General features: G+C 40.7%; 1 protein-coding gene across 7 annotated transcripts in view; it reads left to right on the top strand.

Moving 5' to 3' along the window:
- The window catches only part of DCUN1D3 (defective in cullin neddylation 1 domain containing 3), a 34,534-nt gene that overhangs the window by 1,620 nt on the left and 13,297 nt on the right, over window positions 1–19,617 (top strand). For 3 of the 7 annotated variants that reach the window (XM_068566214.1, XM_068566216.1, XM_068566215.1), the window contains exon 2: window positions 2,875–2,966. The exons of the other annotated variants lie outside the window; for them this stretch is intronic. The gene's annotated coding sequence lies outside the window, so the exon portion shown is untranslated. The remainder of the gene's footprint in view (window positions 1–2,874; window positions 2,967–19,617) is intronic. 7 annotated transcript variants of the gene reach the window in all.

The following is a 19,617-nucleotide window of genomic DNA, read 5'->3' as shown; positions in this document are numbered from 1 at the left end:
GACGGTGCCCAAATTTTAGGGATCCTTTGAATAGAAAGTGTCCGTAAATCCTGTTCCTCTGTAACTGAGTTTATGTGCATATTGCTAGAAGAATTATCACAACGGGTTCCATCCTACTCATCAGGGCTTTCAAGCCTGATAAAACAGAATATTTAATGCTTTGATTGTACAAGTAACAGCATGTTTAGATGTTTCACAGAAATGCAACAAAAGAAAAAAATGACTACTGTTCTCACCTTAACTGATTTGGAATCATTGAATAAAAAGTCCAAAATTCATTCATTCATTTAACAAACATTTATTGACCGGCTACTAATTGCTAGCCAGTATTTCGGTCAGTGGGCATACAAAGGTGAACATAGCAGTAAGGTCCACGCTCTCATGGAGCTTACCTCGGAGTGTGGGGTGGGGACAGATAAATAAGCAAATCGGACTTTGATAAGTGCTGAAGAAAATAAGAGTGTTGTGATAGAAAGTGTCTGACTGGGATACAGTCTAGACCTTTCTGAGGAGGTGACACGTAAGCTGAGCTTTAAATAAAAAGGAGCCAGCCATGCAAAGATATGGGAGGAGCCTTCCAGGTTTAGGGACTAGCTAGTGCAGAAACTGGGCTAGAGTGAGTTTGGCAAGTTCCAGGGAGTAGGGAGAAAGGGGAGGTGGAGGAGGTTGGGGAGTAAAGGAGGCAGTAATAGCAGAGTCTAGTGAGCAAAGAGGAGAGTGAGAAGAGTCTAGGTCAGAGAGGTGGAGGCCAGGCTCAGAATAGGTAGGCAAAATAAGAGGAAGAAGGAGAAGGAAATAGAAAATCATGTTCCTTTTTAATTCTGTTGCCTTTCCTAGAGTCTCACCACACGCTACTTTGAGGGTACTCTGGGACTGTTATAGGAAAAAAAAGTCACCCTGCTGAGAGTGGGAGAGGAGGAGGCAATGGTCATCTGGGTCTTTTCTGGCAGATGAATCTCAAGCCATGTGTTAAGAATTCAGTGGGATGTTCAACTGAGAGATTGCCTTTTTCCTTACAGGATTTTGCCTTATACACTTTTAAAAATTGCATAATGAGTACCCCAAATGTGTTCTAGTATATGAATCCTCCTTTGCTTCCAGCTGTGAATTTAGGGCTGAAGGTTGGGCAAGTGATAATAATATGCCCCTGTTGGTCTACAAAGATGACCATTAGGATCTAAGTTTGAAGTTATTTTTTGTAGGGAGGTGGGTTTTATGTTGCAATATTTCCACTCTTGTCTGATCCACCTGATGACTAACAACACTCAGCTGAGGTGTAGGTTGGTGCTAAAAGTTTACATTTATCCAATGTAATCCACACTCAGTGGATTACATTAGATAAATGACCATTGTGGGCATAATCCCACTCTGTTGACATCTTTGGGCTGGCATGTAACCAAGTGATGTAGCCTACTTTTGCCTTCTGTTGGGGCCATTCATCTCCAGTAGTCAGCTGCTTTTCAGCCTCACCTTGACCAGATTGTCCACTTGAGAGGCCCAATCGGGACTCCTTTTTGACTTGGCCCTCTTGAGCCATGACACAGTGGGCCAACAGAAAGAATATGCTGTTTTCTTCTTTTGAACACTACAACAGTGACTAGTGTGTTCTTTGAGTGAATTGGCCCTTTGAGCCAGGCAGTTGAGAGACTTAAATATTGCTGAGGCTATTTGTAGTAAAGTTAGTATCAGAAATGCTAAGTAAAACCTTGTAGTGTTTGGGAAAAATGAATCAGAAATTTTGGACTTGTCACCTATTTTAGGTTCTAGTAATTTACTAGCATGGGTAGATGGATTATCAAAAATAACTTGAGTAGTTTCCTGGGCAGTCCTGGGGTAATGAAGGGGATGGAGTTGAGCCTGTACTGACTTACTGAATCCCAACTTGAATGCAAATAGGAAGTCTTTTAGTTAGCAAGCAGGTGAACAGCTAGGACCAGGCAAACAATAGACTCCACCCTTTATAATGCAGAGTAACTCTAAGAAACTGAGAATTGAAAAAATATATATATAACATATATATGGTTTTGGCCTAGGTTGAAGAATTTTGGCCTCTGTATCCTAATGCTGGATTTTAAATGCTGTTATTAAGCTATCCACTGTTCATCTTCATTTTAATAGTTATTATAACTCGAGTATGAAAGTATCCTGTAGGCTGAAATTTCATCAGCCAGTTTGGAGACTGGTGGCTCTTTTCTAATTTGTGAAAGGGGGCGGATGGGCAGGAGGGGACTTGAATACAGGGAGAAGCCATCGACTCCTACGTTGGCCACTAATTGTGTTTGGGGAAAGAATCCGCAAATCTAAATGAATTTAGATTCTCAGAGCTGAACTGACCTTTTATTTATTTATTTAATTTAAAAAATATTCATCTATTTATTTGGTTGCACCAGGTGGGCTCCTTTGTTGTGGCACGCGGGCTCCTTCGTTGCAGCATGTGAGCTCTTAGTTGTCGCACGCATGAGAGATCTAGTTCCCTGATCAGGGAATTGAACCCGGGCCCCCTGCATTGGGAGCGCAGCATCTTAACCACTGTGCCACCAGGGAAGTCCCCTGAACTGGCCTTTTAATCTAGGGTGCTAGTGGATTTGTTTCTTAAACTCCCAGGGCTTTTGGACAAACTCTTCTGAAAGAAGAGTTGATGCCACTTACTTTTGGAGTTGTGAGTGTCATGCATTGCATTAGATGACTTAAAATTAGTCTGATTTTGCTACTGTTTTGATATCTTTGCAGTAAGGACAGTTAATTGTACACTGGCCGCCAGTTGTTTTAAGATGAAGATGTGATAACTGAGATTGAAACAATGGTAATTATGTGGTGACTCCTATTTCCCCAGCTCTTGATAACTTACAGTTACCTCTTTGTGTCTATTTACAGATGTTGATACCAGTGAACCAGGATCAATTCTCCCTAAATGTTGGAACAGTGTTCTGAAGCTCTCTGCACAATGGACCAGGGTGTTTTATTGAGTTAGTGTCTTTCAATTAAAATCTAGTTTTACTAGTTCTTGTATCTGTTTTTCTAGGTGAATGATTAGTGAATGATTACAAATAAGAACTTAACATATTAATTTAGTGGAAGTGGCTCAAACTCTAATTCTTTGAAGTTGTGATATGTAGAAAGGAGAAAATGGGAGGGGGGAAATGCCAAATCCTCTTCTTTAAGATGTGTGCAAATGAAACTATTTAAATACCATACATCAGAATAAGGAAGCTCAGTAAAGGAATCTTGAGGTGGTAATTAGGCCTTGTAGCAAAGTAAGCCATCTATGGCCAGCGCTCTGATACCAACCTGATTACACGAAAAAGTAGGCATCATGTTGACGACTCCTGACTTCCCGATGGCTTGTCCTTGCTCAGGAGTGTCCTTTGACCTGTGCTGTGTTGGTGGGTTTCAGGCTGAATTGCATCGTGGAAGCTTAGGTTGCATAGTGCTGGGAAGCATAATCCATGTTCCTGTTCGCCCTGCTCTGCTGGAGGGCTCAGCCTCAGGACCTGGGGACTGGAAATAATTCTGTCACTGAGGCCTGGAGATCCAGACCAGATATATGATGACTGATCAAGGATCACTGCATAGTGTAGGACTTCTCATTTTTGCCCTAATCTCTGCTGGTCAGTCTAGGAGACAGTGTGTTGGAAAAACTTGCTTTCCTTATTTTAGTAGTAGATTGCTTCCACCATATCAAGACCGCAGGGTTTGGTTATAGCTTTTAGCTCTTGTTGGTTGATGAAGCGTTTGGATTCTGCAGTGTTGGCCTAAAGTGGGTTGGTGTGTGACCTGTAATTTTGATTCTGAACAAGACTCAAGTCATAGCATTTACTATATTGAATGCATTTAATTCTTTCTCCAGTTAAGGAAGAAGCAGGAAGAAGACCCTCAAAGAACCTTAGAATATCTGGCATGATAGTTTTTCAAACTGGGCTATGCGGAGCCCTCTCAGGGGTCATTTCTGGAGTATGCCCCCTCATCTCGCTGTCTTCCTTCCACTTCACTGCCCACCCCCCCCCCAACCATGCTTCACTCTGCAGAAGGTACCTTGATATTCTGTTCTATTGGGTTTCCCCGTAAGATTTCAGTCAATCAGAATGTTTTGAGGCTGAAAACAGATCAAAAAGCAGTAGGTAAATGGAAATCTAGAAAGGTTAGTAAACTTGCTTAAAGTTACAGAGCAAGGTACTGGCAGCTACAGGACTAGAATAGGACTTTCTCTGCACTAATTTTGTTTTCTTATTTACATTGCCGCAAATATGTCATTGTAGGCACTCAGTAGAGTTTGAGTTTAATTGAATCCTTGGTGTTTGGTCTCTTATATTACTGGCTCTTTACTCAAACGTTTTGTCACACACTACTGTTCTTTCAGAGAAAAATCCTTATAACCAGTTTTGAAACATATGTGAAGTTATTGATGGTAATGGTACTAGTAAGTAGCTGGCCTTTCCTCCTCAGAATATTTCTGAAAGTGATGATAGTACTTTCAAACAGAAGTGGAGGCTTTATCACTCTAAGTTCTTAAGATAAGCTAGTGGCATGCTGTCCAGAATGCCTGTGCAAAATGCTGACCTGAATATTCCCATTTCCAGTGACCTGCCCTGGAATCTGAAAAGGAAAATCCAGGTATACCCACTGACAGAACAGCTTTAGAATGGCTCTGTGGAAATAACTACAATCACCATATTCTTTTTTCTAAAAAATCTGTGAAGCAAATTTGTTTTCAATTAAACATTTACTTTATATCTACTTGATGACTACCTAGTGGCTCCTCTTTAAGTAGAAAGGGAAGGTGAGGAATACCACGGCAGTGAGGGTGCTGGGACCCTAGCAGCATGGGTTCTAGGTGGCAGGATTGTGGACATGCTAGAAGTTCCAGGTCCTCAAAGGAGGCATTTTCCCCAGTTGTGGTGATATTTTCTTTATTCTAAGTGAGTGTAATTCAAAAGTGAGGAGTGATGTGTAGTGAATGTTCTGTGTTCATTTTAAAGAATGTTTCTGTGGTTCTTTTTCTCCTAGTAAATTTTTCTTTGAAATAACTAGTCACTTGTCTAGTCATTTACTCAAAACAGTTGGTTATAGCTGATGTCTATGGTAGGAGAATTTTGCTTGGGGGTTTACTAACATTTTATGAAAGAGAAAAGTCTAAAGACCTTTCTAGAGACATTTAGATAGGTGGGTTCCGTTGTGGGGAGGAGAACGTGTAAGGGAGCCGGCCTTTGGGGGGCAGGGTGGTGGTGGTGATATTGTGGGCTGTGTGTACAGGGTGAAGAGAAATGCCCATTGATGGTCCAGCTGGGGAAGGGTGGAAATTGCTAACAATGGCACTTGTTGGGGGAAGAGTGGGTCAGGAAGGAGCAGGCCCACAAGATTGCCCAGTGCCAGGGAACACCATTCACAAGGAGGGGGATGGGGACCTATGGAGTTGAGTAATCCATTGGCCCTGACCAGGACCCTGACCACAGTACTCTCTCCCCTGACTGGAAAGTGTATTCCTGATGGGGAGGGTTGAGTGCAGGGATGCAGTATCCAGTTTGACCAGATTGGTCTTCAAGATTGACTAGTTGGTCATGATTGACTGCTTATGGAGTACTGACCTAACTTTTTTGAGATCTCTCTTTTGACTTTTGCTTTTGACAAATAAGAAGTTGGTAAACAAGAGGGAATGTAAGGTCCCTGGGTCTGTTAGAGTTTGAGTTAAAGTACATAATACTAGGTGGTGGTGATTGTCATTTAACAATGTCTGTTATCCAAAGGGAACAGTTACATGTAAACTATTGAGGTAATTCATGATTCTCTTATGAGGACTATAATAAATGGGAAATAAATCACAACTAAAATGATTAATTAAAGAAAATACATTTTGACTCCATATTTCTACAACATTCCCTGGTCTCTTTAGCAGATCAAATTGTTTAGTCATTTAAAAGAAATTTTATTCTACCAGGTACTCGTGGATCTGACAGAAGGCAAAATTTCCTTCTAGTGCTGAAAACAGCAAACACTACTCTGAATTGGTGACAGCTATAGATTTAATGATTAGATCAAGTAGGGAGGTGGCTTCTAAGCGTCGGTTAAGTTGCTTGTAATGTGGACCTCTTTTTTCTGAGGTTAATTATGTCATTCCTGCAACAATTCTCTGACATCACTGAGTGTCCAACAATTCACTTCTGATGCAAACTGCCTGGAGTTTGTGCAGACCCCATAGGCTAATGACTCAGTCTCACAAGATTGCCCCACTTCAGGTGCCAGCCCCAAGTATCAGGTTGTCTCAAGTTACCTACCTGCACTTCTGCCTGGCAGAGTACAAATTTCCCACGACCACCCTCCCCCAGGTTTGATAATTTGCTAGAACATATGACTCATAGAGCTGATAAAACATGATATTTATGAATACAGTTTCATTATAAAGGCTATAACTCAGGAACAGCCAAATGGAAGAGATGTATAGGGCAAGATTTGAATTGGGGGCACAGGGCTTCCGTGTCCCCTCTGAGCATGCCAGCCTCCCAGCACATCAATGTGTTCACCAACCCTGAAGCTCCCCTAGCCTTGTTTCAATTTCTGTTGAGGTTCCTTTGTGTAGGCAAAATTGATTAAAGCATTGGCCTTTGGTGATGAAACTTCAACCACCCTTCCCTTCCTTATGGGCTGGAGGTGGGACTGAAAGTTCCAATCATGTGCCTGGTCTTTCTAGTGTGGCCAGCATCTCTCTTAAAACTATCAAAAGGGCCCACCCTGAGTCACCTCTTAGCATAAACTCAGATGTGGTCCAAACCCTGATCCTTATGAAAAACAAAGGAGCCTATCAGTAAGGAAATTCCAAGGGTTTTAAGAGCTCTGGTAGGAACTGGGGACAAAGACCAAATATATTTTTTATTACATCACATTAATACTCCAGTTTTGCATCCCATAAGTAGGAATAAGGTTACCTAAAGTTGATTTAGATGATAAGTAACAATATGCATTTACTGTTAATTTGATGGTGGTGTTTTTGCGGGGGGGGGGTGTCAAGAGAGTGCAAATTGCATAGCTTCAGATTACAAGGAGCAAACTCTTCCCTCAATCAGTATGAAATGACACTCCTAGAATGTGTTATATATTCTTGAATTTAACAGGTGCACTACCTCTAGAGCTCCCTAATGCAAGAAAGGAGCTCACTTATAGGAAATCAGATACACAGAAATCATGTTTCCTTTCAGTGTGACTTTAAAGATTCAGGTGTTCATAGTGCACTGGTTAAGAGCTTCGGCCTGGAGTCTGGGTTTGCATTTGAACTTTACCATTGGCTTGCCACTTGACCTTGGATGAACCACTTAACATCTCTAAGCCTTGTTTCCTTCATGTATTAAGTGAGGATAATAACAGTAAGTAGCTGTGAGGAGTCAGTAAGACAGTACATTTGCAGGACATGGCACATTGCCTGGCATATAGATAAACATTTAATAACATTAGTTATTATTAGCTACATGCATATATAGCTAAGCTGACAGGGATTGGCAGCTCCCAAAGGGCCAGGAACTATATCATTTTACCTTCTCTTATATGGGAAGTATGGGACAGTGTATAAAACATTGCTAGGCACACAGTAGACACAAGTTATCTATCACTCGAAAATAAAACCTGCTCTAGGTATCTGGGAAATACAGGAGTAACTCTGTAATGGAAACTTCCAGCCTGTTTCCAAAGCTGGCCTAAAACCCAGAGATGGAAAATCTTCCTCCTGAAACCATATAGAGCATACATGAATCTAGCAACGGGGACAGGGGCTCAGTGGCTAGAATATTGTTGGATCAAAAAATGGGAAACTGATCCAGGAGACATTTTTATCATTGGCAGTATGCCTTGAGGTTCAATGAGTTGGGCAAAACCGCATGAGACTTTGGGAAGGAAACAACAGATTTATTTCAGTCGGTCCAGACAATCTTTGAGAGTCAGCTGGCAAGTATCGTGTTATATGTGTTGCTTCTCAGAGAAAATGAAAAACCCGGATCCACTGGCAAAGGGCTTACCAACTGCTTGAGGTTCACTTCTTGGGGAAGTCCCCGAAGGCCAGGTCTAATTCTCCTTGTAGCTTACCCATCTGGAGATTCTATTCTAGTGGACCACCACTGGACTAAGTACTAGATTCTAGTCTAGACTCTGCCACCAGTTCTATGTGAACTTGGGCAAGTTATAGCCCCTCTTTGAGTGTTTCCTTAGCTGCGACAAAGGATTTGGGACTAAATCACTGTTTCCCAAAGTGTGGCTTTAGTTACGTTCTTAGTATATGTGCTGCTGAAATGAGCATGCAAGGGTGTGTTTTTTATACTGTTGATGGTACATGAGATGATTTTTGCTGGATGAATACTTTTTGCTTATTCTATATTTTAATGTGTATTAATGAAAATATAACTAGCATATTAGACCTATGACTTCATGGATGATGTCGCTTAGGGTGATATTTAAAGTGGATGTGATTTTTTTTTAAGATTTAAGAAAAATCTTAGGGGAACAGTAGTTGGGATGGTAAATGGATATGTAAGATCATAAAGGTTGTGTAGGAATGGCTGAAGTTTATAAGTTCTGAGACTCAGTAATTCTAGTGCAGTGATGTGGCACCTTCATGAAGACTTTGTGGTGATGGACACAATAGGACAGGTCCAAATTTGAGTGGCTTTAAAAACTTGCCTAACTCAAGCAAATTGACAGATTTATATTTGTGCATTCATGGTGAAAATGCCCATAAGTTGGTTGTATAGAGTTTAAATTATCGTAGACATTAGTGGTGGTGGCTTTTCTTAAATAATAAAAAATGAATAATGTTGCTTCCTCTTTCACTTTTAGGAGTTTCCTCGAAACCTGGATTGATCTTTAGTTCCTTTCACTCTTTGCTGTTGGAACTCCCCATTGTAGGAGTTAGGGGTTCGATTTGTTCTGTTGGGGAGGGAGAAAAGGCCATCCCTGTCTCTTGAACGCATGCCTGTGCATGTGTTCTAGGTTCTGGAAGGCCGAGACTCTGTCGCATCCTAATGATCTATACGTTACTTCTTGCTGTTAGCTACTTTAAAGGTGCAGTGTGACGTGTGCCCTAAAATGAAGATAAACTCTGAGGCAAGGTTTATTTAAAATTTCATTTCACTTTTTGTCGTCTTGGTCATAACTCAGTGTAGTGGGGGTCTTGAGAAGTAAAATGAGCAGTGGTAGAAATGAAATAAACTTGTGGGAGGTACTTTCTTTTTAAGCAAAAACCCAGAATAAAAATGAAATCTTGATTGCATAATAGGAGCCAAGAAAGCTGCTTTCAGATGTAGTCCATGGTTCCTTGAGTTTTTCTTTCTTTTTTTTTTTTTTAAGCCTTAATTACCTGTGTTCCCTTGACATTTTCTGTGTATATTAACACTGTCATCTTTCATTATCTACATTTGGTTGTTAGCCTCTTTTCTGCAAGTGATTTTGTTCTATAGTTACCTCAACATAAAGGGCCATGCATCTGGTATATAGCTCCTTGTCATAAACTGTTGAATGTTTCAAATTGTAGTTTTTAAAAATTGCTATAAAGATGGTTCCAAGTCTGTTATCCTTCTGTGTTCTCTAGTCAGGATTAGGTTAAAAAAGAACAAAATGGTGACAGTGATGTAACCCAAGATTTTTTTTCTCCATTTTTTTTTCCTTCTTCATTTATTTAATACAAAGTTTCGACATGCTTTCATGATGAGAAACTCTCAGATGTTTCCCGATTGAGGTGGAATCTAATGTTCCAAGCCAGAAACTCTCAAACTTTGTAAATTTTGGTTTTGTCATTCATACTATCTTCTCTCCCGAGAAGAAATAGTGACCTGTGTTATTTGGCACATTGGAAAAGGGAAAAAGCCTGTACTCAGGGCTATATTTTGCAGGATTAAAAACCTCTTTTCTTACTAAAATCTGTTTCGTGACATGCATGACATTCATCCTTTGCACAAATTCACAAGACCCACCTTACTCAAGGTAGATGTCAGGTTTCTGACAGAGTCCATTTCCCTTGGTGCAGAGGCTAGTCATTATTTATAGATAATTGCTGATGAGTGTGGAGATATTCTGAAAGGGGATATGCAGGGGTTGTGGCATTTACCTTTGGTCTATAGACTAGGATTTGCAAACCTAGAGTGAGGTTGTTTAATACCTTCTCTTCTTGGGAAATTGCCATTGGATCAATGAGTCTTGGTTAAGATTTCTTGAGGGCAGCTGAATAGTTGGGCTTTTAAAGATGAAAGCCACGTAAAAAACTATTCTTTCCCAATCATACAAATAATTATCTCCGTGGCAGTATAATCTCCATAGAAGTATAAGCATTCAAGACCATACATTTATTTATTTATTTATTTTTATTAATTAATTAATTTATTTATTTTTGGCTGTGTTGGGTCTTCGTTTCTGTGCGAGGGCTTTCTCTAGTTGTGGCAAGCGGGAGCCACTCTTCATCGCGGTGCGCGGGCCTCTCACTATCGCGGCCTCTCTTGTTGCGGAGCCCAGGCTCCAGACGCGCAGGCTCAGTAGTTGTGGCACATGGGCTTAGTTGCTCCGCGGCATGTGGGATTTTCCCAGACCAGGGCTCGAACCCGTGTCCCCTGCATTGGCAGGCAGATTCTCAACCACTGCGCCACCAGGGAAGCCCAAGACCATACATTTAAAAAGATAAATATAATTTTGAGTCAGAATGAAAGATGTGCAAACATAGTGGTAGAGTTCAAGACCTTTTCAGACCATTCTTACATGTTTCCAGCCCCACTTTGGTTTTCTCATAGTAGACTAACCTTTTAATTCATCTGGAGTCTTTTCACTTCTAAAGTAAAGCCCTTTTAGGATGCTGGAAACTTGAACTTTCATGGTAACCTTCAAGTCAAAAAAAAAGGTGTACTCGAAGACTTCCTTTAACTCTTGACTTTAAACCTCCCTGTCAAAGAACCGGAATTGCTTAATTTATCAGAGCATTTGCTTTTCTAAGTTTCCAGCTCACAACCATTCTGTGGCGTAGCAGAAAGAGATAATAAAAAGTTAAGCAACAGGTAAAAATCTTTTCCTGTAGCCTTTTCCCCATTTGGAAGCAGTTTTTCCTTCCCTCTGAGCAGTTTGGCCTAAGCTCCTCCTTTTTCTGATTTGAAGCTTTACTATTTGCATACAATGCTTAAATTGACTCACTCAACACCAAGTTCTGAACATCTCCAGTATTTAGTACTTTTGACTCAGGCTGCTTAAGCAAAAGATTACAATAGAGGCTTAACAGGACAGAACCTTTAAAAACACACTTTAATGGTACTCAAGGTTTCCAAACAGATACAAACTATTTTCTAAGAAGAACCAGACTATGTAGTTTTCAAGTTAGACATATATGAGCAAGGAACCAGCTTTCCCAGATGGAATGTGGATCATTCACAGAGAACTTCTGAAACTCAAAACTTGTCTTCTAGGTCTTGGCCTCCAAACTTGATTCTCTCATCACTGTCTTCAAAGTGAAGTATGTGTAATCTGCATTTTTCTTAAGGTGCCAACTCTAGGATTGGATGCATGGTGCTTCAGGAAAAATAAATATGTTTATATGTTGCCAGTTTTTCATTCCAGTAAATTTGAGTGCCTTTTGTGGACCTTGTTCTTAAGGACCTTATGGTATGAAAACAGAACAACAAATAGAAAATGTTGTGAAACCTGTGCCCAAAATGTTAGTGCTATAAATGAAGGTGTGAAGGGACAAAGAGGGTCTAGGTCAACTTGAAGGAGTCAGGAGAGGAGTCCTGTGAGAAGTAAAATCTGACCAGGGCTCAAAAGACCAAGACTAGAGAGAGGAAGCATTGCAAGCACAGGTAACAGTATGTGTACAACTACAGAGGCATGAGAGGCCATGACATCTTGGGGAATGGCACATGTTTCAGTATGCCTGAGGGATGTGGAATGAGAGCAGGAGAATGACAGTAATTGAGGCCAAATTCAGAAGAGCCTTGTATGCCTTATTAAATTTGGATTTTATTTTGTAGATGAAGGGGAGCTATTAAATAATTTTGACTAGGGACATGGCATATTCACATGGGCTATATGTGTGTTAAAAAGATCAATCCAGTGGCAGTGTGGAAGACACTGGAGGGAGCAATCCCAGAAGTAGGTAAACTGTGAGAATACTGCAGTAAAGGTGGCAGGGGGCTGAACTGTAAAACTAGGGAGTTAGAATTTACAAAGTTTGGCATAATCTGATGAAAGTTTGTTGCTTGCGTGTCCCACATGGGTTTTAGGCTGAAGGGTGCTCTGCTCCATACAGTCTCTCAGGGACCCAAGCTGATAGGGGTTCCACTGTCGTGTGCTGTACCATCTGAACTGTCGTGGTCACCATGGCAAGGGAAGAGATGGCTGGGATGTCATATGCCAGCTCTGTGCTTGGGCTTGGAAATAAGTATCACATCTGTCTACAGCTGACTGTGTCATTTCTGCCTACAGCTGTTTGGCCAGAAATAGTTACACTTCCCCATCTAACTGAAGAGGCTGGGAAACTGGGGGAGCTGATGGAATGTTGGCTGAGCTTCTCTGTCTGTGCTACAGTGTAGGGACTTGAGTAAGGTACTTTATTTCTGAGCTTATTTCCTCCTCTGTAAGATAGGAATATCAAGAGTACCAGCCTCAGTCCCAGAGACTCTTTTAGGAGGATCCCCAAGACACTTTCACAGGATCTGGAAGATCAAATTCTCTTCTTAATAATACTAACATCATTTGTCCTTTATACTTTCATTCTCCCATGAGTTTTATAGAGGCTGCATGACATGTTATATCACAGAATATTGAATGGAGAAGCATATATGGGAAATTAGCTGTCTTCTTTTAAGCCAGACCTTAGGGACATTTGCAAAAGTGTAAAACAGTGTCACTCTTCTCATTAAGTTTTTGGAAATACAGTTATTTTTCATAAAAATGTTGTTTATGTTAACATGTCATGGTTTATTATTGATATTTTATTTATTTATTTATTTTAGAGGCTATTATTTTTTTTCCTATGCAGACTTCCCCTTTCCCTAAGTCTTCAATATTTTATTCTTTGTACTATACATACTTTGATAACCTTGCTTAAAATGCATACATATGTCATATGATAACACATGGTGTGTATTTTGATTTTTTAATATTTTAATTTAATTTAATTTTTTTAAGGTTTTTTTTTTTTTTTTCATGTGGACCATTTTTAAAGGCTTTATTGAATTTGTTACAGTATTGCTTCTGTTTTATGTTTTGGTTTTTTGGCCACGAGGCATGTGGGATCTTAGCTCCCTGACCAGGGATCAAACCCATACCCCCTGCACTGGAAGGTGAAGTCTTAACCACTGGACCGCCAGGGAAGTCCCAGTTTTTATTTTATATTGGAGTATAGTTGATTAACAATGTTGTGTTAATTTTAGGTGTACAGCAAAGTGATTATACATATACATGTATCCTTTTTCTAATTCTTTTCCCATTTAGGTTATTACAGAGTTCCCTGTGCTATACAGTAGGTCCTTGTTGGTTATCTATTTTAAATATAGCAGTGTGTATATTATTGATATTTTAAATGAAGTAATACAATATTTTAAAATTTCTCAGTTAAAAAAAGTACAAACCTCATAGGGTAGCTGTAGGGATTAACTGCTGTCATGACTATAAAATGCCTAGCATTGTGTCTGGCACAATAAATATATTGGAGGGAACCTTTAAGTTTGATCTTGAGCTTTTCTTACTATGGGTCATATCTAATTAGTGGATTATAACCAACAATTAAAAACCGAATAAAAAAAAAGAAATAGCATAAATTAGAGTTCATCACTGAAGTGAGAGTAAATACTGCTTAATGAGTGGTATGTGTGTGTATATACATGTGCATTTGGTCAGGATGTAACGTGTTTTTTACTGAAGGTCGCAGTTCAAGTTGGAAAGACAGTGGTCTAGTTCAAGCTCTTATTTTCCAGTGACTGAAAGACTTGCTCTCGTTTTGCAGTGACTGAAAGACTTATGCATACTAAACAAAAAATGACTCTACTGTAGTATGCTTTTTTGAAAGAGGCAGTTTAAACTCCGTATTTTTCAAAAGTGGGCTTGAGAAGCATTATCCCTAATTTTGAGAAAGAGTAGAACATGGTTTGAATTTAGAAAGTGTTTATTAGATGCCAGTTAGCCCTTTTCACGCTACCATATACACTTCCTGCCTTCTTGGAACTTTAATCCAAGGTGCAGTCACTAAAACAGTAGCATCTTTTCTGTGCTTGTCATTTCTGACTATCTGCTTGAGAGCCATGAATGTTTATGTTCCATAGGAATAAATAATGTACAATGCATTCAAGTCTTGAATGCATAGTAGAAATAATTGTCTATTATAATAGAATGTCATCATAGACAATAAAAAAAATTCAGTCAGAAGAGCTTACTGGGGAAGGAGTTAATGAAATATTTTCCTTTCTTTTTTTTTTTTCCGGCCTGGAAGAAACAAGTATCAAAGTTGTATTTAAGATTGTTAAGTGACTTCTCATAATGAGTAGTGATGTCAGCAAACTGATGTACAATGAGAACATGCTGTGTCTTTTTTGGAGCAGTGGTGGATAGTTATGCTTTCATTTTGATAAGCCCATTGGTGACACTGAGTAGTACCCTGGGTGAATAGGAGTTAATACTGGCTGCCTGGCAGAAGTGGATTTGTTATATAATTTATGGTACCCAGAAGCCCTTTGGGGAGGTCTTTATTATTATCCTGACAGTATCCATCTAGGCCTGAAGATTAATTTTTTTTTTAAATTTATTTATTTATTTTTGGCTGTGTTGGGTCTTCATTTCTGTGCGAGGGCTTTCTCTAGTTGCGGCAAGCGGGGGCCACTCTTCATTGCGGTGCGCGGGCCTTTCACTGTCGCGACCTCTCTTGTTGCGGAGCACAGGCTCCAGACGCGCAGGCTCAGTAGTTGTGGCTCACGGGCCCAGTTGCTCCGTGGCATGTGGCATCTTCCCAGACCAGGGCTTGAACCCGTGTCCCCTGCACTGGCAGGCAGATTCTCAACCACTGTGCCACCAGGGAAGCCCGTGAAGATTAATTTTTGTTGTTCTCATCTAGTTCTACCAGACTGATTCTCATAACTGAAAGGGTAGCAACTTGCTGTTAAATGCTGGCACTTGGCTTTTGCTTTTGACACAAAGGTATGTTAATCAAGAATGGGTGTTAGGAATCCTGAAATGTTTCAGTTAGTGATTTATTGTAGTTTAGAGGCTTTTTTTCCCAGTTAAACTGATTTAACTTCTGAAAAATGAGTCAATTCAGGGTTTCAAACGTTTCCTCTTCGACTAGCCTCAAAAAACGTTTATTAGCGTTTCTGTCTTGTAAATTGCTGCTGCAATTCATTTGTGTCAGTCCTGCCACTGCTGAAACAAATGCAGAAGGAGTGTCAGTTTAGTTTTCCATCGTCTGATACATGGACTTCTTAACTCTATTACTGGTGGACGTCCACTGTTAGTTAAACAAGCCTGTACTATTTTTTAATGACTCACTGAGAAGTCATGTGGTGGTGTGATCCCTGTCCCCAACTACCAGCACTTAAACTTATAATTTTCAATGTATTGTGTTAAAACAAACTTCTAATTCTGGCTATTTTTCCTTTCAGTTTTAAACCTAAGGTTGGAAGCTCTATTTTTATAAAATACTCTCCTAGAAAAGTTGCTCGTGTCGCTACCCCACATACTGGCCCTGGGGGTGGGGAGAGAAAGAGCTGACTGCTTCACATGGCTAGGCAGAAAGTGTGGGCTGGCCTGCCAGCCAGCAGAAGTGGGATCTGCCCTTTGCTTTCTTGGCAAGTGTGTCTGGCTTTGAAGGCCCTGATTAGGATTTTAGGTCTTGTCCTTTTCTTGCCGTTACATGAAACGTAGTCTGTTGTTTCCAGTGGTTCTAAAGAGATGGAGGACCTCGATGGTCCACATCCCTTATCCTCTTTGACAAGGTACGTGCTTCATCCCTCAGACTTAAAAGCCAATCTGTCATCAAGCGAATTTTAAAAAATACTACAGTGGAACAAGATAGCTTAAGAAGTGTAAAACTGGCTGTGAGTTCTTCGTGTTCACTATGTAGTATGCAAAAAAGCTGCTGGCTTTTGCCCTTGCATCTCTAGACACCTTCAATGTGATTTCTTTGTTCATTGCGGTAGAGAAGAAGCAGTTCCGACCAGCAGCAGAAGGTTTTTCACTGACTTCACCTGCTTGGCGAACCCTTGGAACTTCCTAGAGTGCTGCATGGCTATGGCTTGAATAAACTGTCTGGACTTTCACCCTTGCTCAAAGGAGAGGCAGGAGTGATTTCCATTATTATGTGACTTTTTTCCCAGGGACTAAGGTACAGGTCAAAAAGAGGCACTATAGGATGAACATCTCCCAATTTCAGCTTCAGATTTTGGCTTTTGCTGTGTTTGAGGTGAAAATTAGCTTGTGGAGTGAGGAGAGATGGAGCCTATACTGCTGAGAAGCTGTGTTTGTATCACATTATATGGTAACTGATGAGGTAGGGAGTAATTGGAACAATGAGACAATTTTCTACTTTCTCTTTGAAGGTAGTGGGGTGTTGAGAGGCAAGGCATTCAGGAGGAATTGGACCTTAGGAACCAGCTCTTGAGTGGCGAAATTAAGTTCTACTCTACATTCTTAGGGCTCTACTTCCTTTACTGTTGAGTATTTGATAACATCATCATATAATTAGAATTGGTATGAATAGCTATCATCTGTTAAGAACTATGTGCTAGGGACAGTGCTGAATATGCCATACTCATTTATTCAAGCATGAGTTAATACATTTAAAATGTGCAGAGACTAGTGCCTTGTATAGAAGTGCTCGACAAATATCAGTGATTATTATTTATTCAGGAGATAATTAGCAAAACATTTGCTTACATGACAAAGCTTACGTGCACAGCCAAAGTGGTGAATAAAATAAAATCCCTGCTCTTGTGGCAGTTACCTTCTAGTAGGGGGAGCGGACAATAAATAAGTTAACAAATAAGAATTTCAGAGAGTGGTATGTGCTGAAGAAATAAAATAGTGTGCTGGATCAGAGGGAGAGGGCACTTTAGAGTGGTTGGACAGGGAATGCATCTCAGCATTTAAAGGAGGTGCATCTGATGAAGGAGCCATTTATTCTTCACAGTGACCCTTTGTCCCAATTTTCAGGTGAGAAAACAGAGGCGCAGGGTGACTAAGTATGTGCTGGGAAGTGAATAGAGCTGGGCTGTACAGACCCAGTCATTCTGCATCCAAAGCATGTCCTATCCTTCCCAGAAAGGCAGCTGTAGGAGCTGCAGTATCTGCAGTTGGTTTTGAGTGAAGGAAATGAATGTGGTTGCAGTGCAGGTAAAACCCTCATGCAGTTCAAAAAAGTTGCAATGCATGGACCCTTAATCATGGGGCGCAAAATTAGAGTATGAGTGTGTGTACGTATGTACAGTTTATTTTGGGATCCAAAGCTGTCTTCCGATTTTCAGAGGTGGTGACAAAAAGAGCTTGTGGCATTGCTGCTTTATTTTAGGATTTTCTCATATTGTTTTTTTGGAAAATAGGGCCTACCTGCTAAGGCAGAGTTTATTTATTTTTTTTGTGTGTGTTATTTATTTATTTATTTTTGGCTGCATTGTGTCTTTGTTGCTGAGCGTGGGCTTTCTCTAGCTGCGGCGAGTGGGGGGGCTACTCTTTGTTGCGGTGCACGGGCTTCTCATTGCAATGGCTTCTCTTGTTGCAGAGCACGGGCTCTGTAGTTGTGGCTCGCGGGCTCTAGAGCGCAGGCTCAGTAGTTATGGTGCATGGGCTTAGTTGCTCAGCAGCATGTGGGATCTTCCTGGACCAGGGCTCGAACCCATGTCCCCTGCATTGGCAAGCGGATTCTTAACCACTGCGCCACCAGGGAAGTCCCAGGGCAGAGTTTTAATAGACAGCATTGCAGTTGGCCATTAGGTGGTGGCAATTTTGTCAGATCAGTATGGGTGGGAAGTGGGTGGGAACTGGGCTGGAATCATAAGATATCTTACTTTGCCAAGCCTGTAATACCATGATGCCAGCCACCAGGTATAAAGCTCTATTTTTTATTTGATTATCTGCTTATCTTTACCCATGTTAATGTACCCTTTGGCCTCATGCCATATGAGGTCACATTTGTGAAATAAGTAACTTGAAGAAAAAGGCTCAAACCTTGGGGCCTCAAGTTTCAACCTGCAGGGAATGTATTTCCAATAAAGACACACTAACATGGGCATTTCCTGTCACCGTCTTCAAAACCTGAATGCTTTCTAAATAGGCTCTTCAGTACTTGAAACCAAAGAGAAATTGTTTCAATAATAGTCGTTGAAACCAAGAGGGTAGCAAAGTTCTGGTCAGGTCTGGTCTTTCAGTTTCATAGGATGTGGTTTAGATCAAGTAACCTATTTTAGTCGGAAGATTGATCATGTTATTGCATAGGAAAAGACTTCCAAGAGCTTTTGCTTTACAGCCTTTCACATGGTGTCTGAGTTCTGGAAGGAGGTTCCTCCTTGGGAACATGAAGATGACAGAAGTATACACAATAGAAAAAAGCAGCTGTAAGTGCTCTGTGGCATATTTGCTTGAAGGAGGCTTAAGGTTGTAAGAATTGCAATTGGAAAGGTTCTTTTTCTCATTAGTCATACCATCTTTTAAATTCTTTTAAATAGCATCATCATGGTCCACCCAGTTGTAACGGAATTTTACAGTTTGCTTGAGTTTGGGATCGTTGGTCTTAGGGTTCAGCTCAGGGGTCTCTTGATATATTGGGTTGAAATTGTGGCCTAGTAAGTTGGTCTTCGACCATGGTATCAGATCTTCTGTTTCTTTGCTCTGTGAGTAGAAGAGATCTGAGTGACAGCTGTGTGTATCTTGGTAGGGACTCTTTCTGTTGTGACAGAAAACCTGACTTCTGGCTTACGAAAAAGGAGAATTAATTGGCTCATACAACTGTGAAGTTCAGGCTTTGATCTGACTTAGGTACAGTTGGATTCTGGGTGCAAATAATGCCTTCAAAACTGATTTACTCTTTGTCTCTTGGTAGTGATTTTATTCTGGTGTCTTACATGCATTTGAGTTGAGACCCATCTGATAAGAAGGGACAGTTTAACTCTCACAGTGACCCTTGGATGGGCATTATTATTTTCCCTGGTGCTCTTTCTGGTAAGATGACCAAAGCAGCTCCAACCTCCTTTACTTTCGGTGCTAAGATTCACTTTGTCTGACTTAGGTTACCTGCATATTCCTGGCCCAATCATTGAAGCCAAGGGCATAGGATGCTTTGGTGGGCTTGAGTCACATGGTCCATTATGAGCCCCACCCAACTTACATGACCAAGAGTGAGGGAGAGGAATCTTCTAGTGAAAATTGGTGGCCACCTGATGAAGAGCCTGGAGGCTGGGGGAGCAGACAAGTCTCTGCTGTAAGCGATAATATCCTTTGGTCCAGTCTGAAGCTAGAAAGCCATATAATAAGTCTGTGGTCTAAATCCAGCCTATTACCCGTCTCAAGGGTGCCACAGTTCCATTTTGAACGAGGCTTTTGCTCCCTGGGCATGTGATTCACTCAGTTTCAAGTCCATGGGTCAGACCCTTCTACCCCAACGCTAAACCTATGATAAGGGGACCTCATTAG

This window comes from Eschrichtius robustus, chromosome 16 (assembly GCF_028021215.1).
Source record: "Eschrichtius robustus isolate mEscRob2 chromosome 16, mEscRob2.pri, whole genome shotgun sequence".
Classification (NCBI taxonomy): Eukaryota; Metazoa; Chordata; class Mammalia; order Artiodactyla; family Eschrichtiidae; genus Eschrichtius; species Eschrichtius robustus.
Note: the sequence above shows the minus strand (reverse complement) of the source record. Positions and strands in the feature narration are given on the sequence as shown.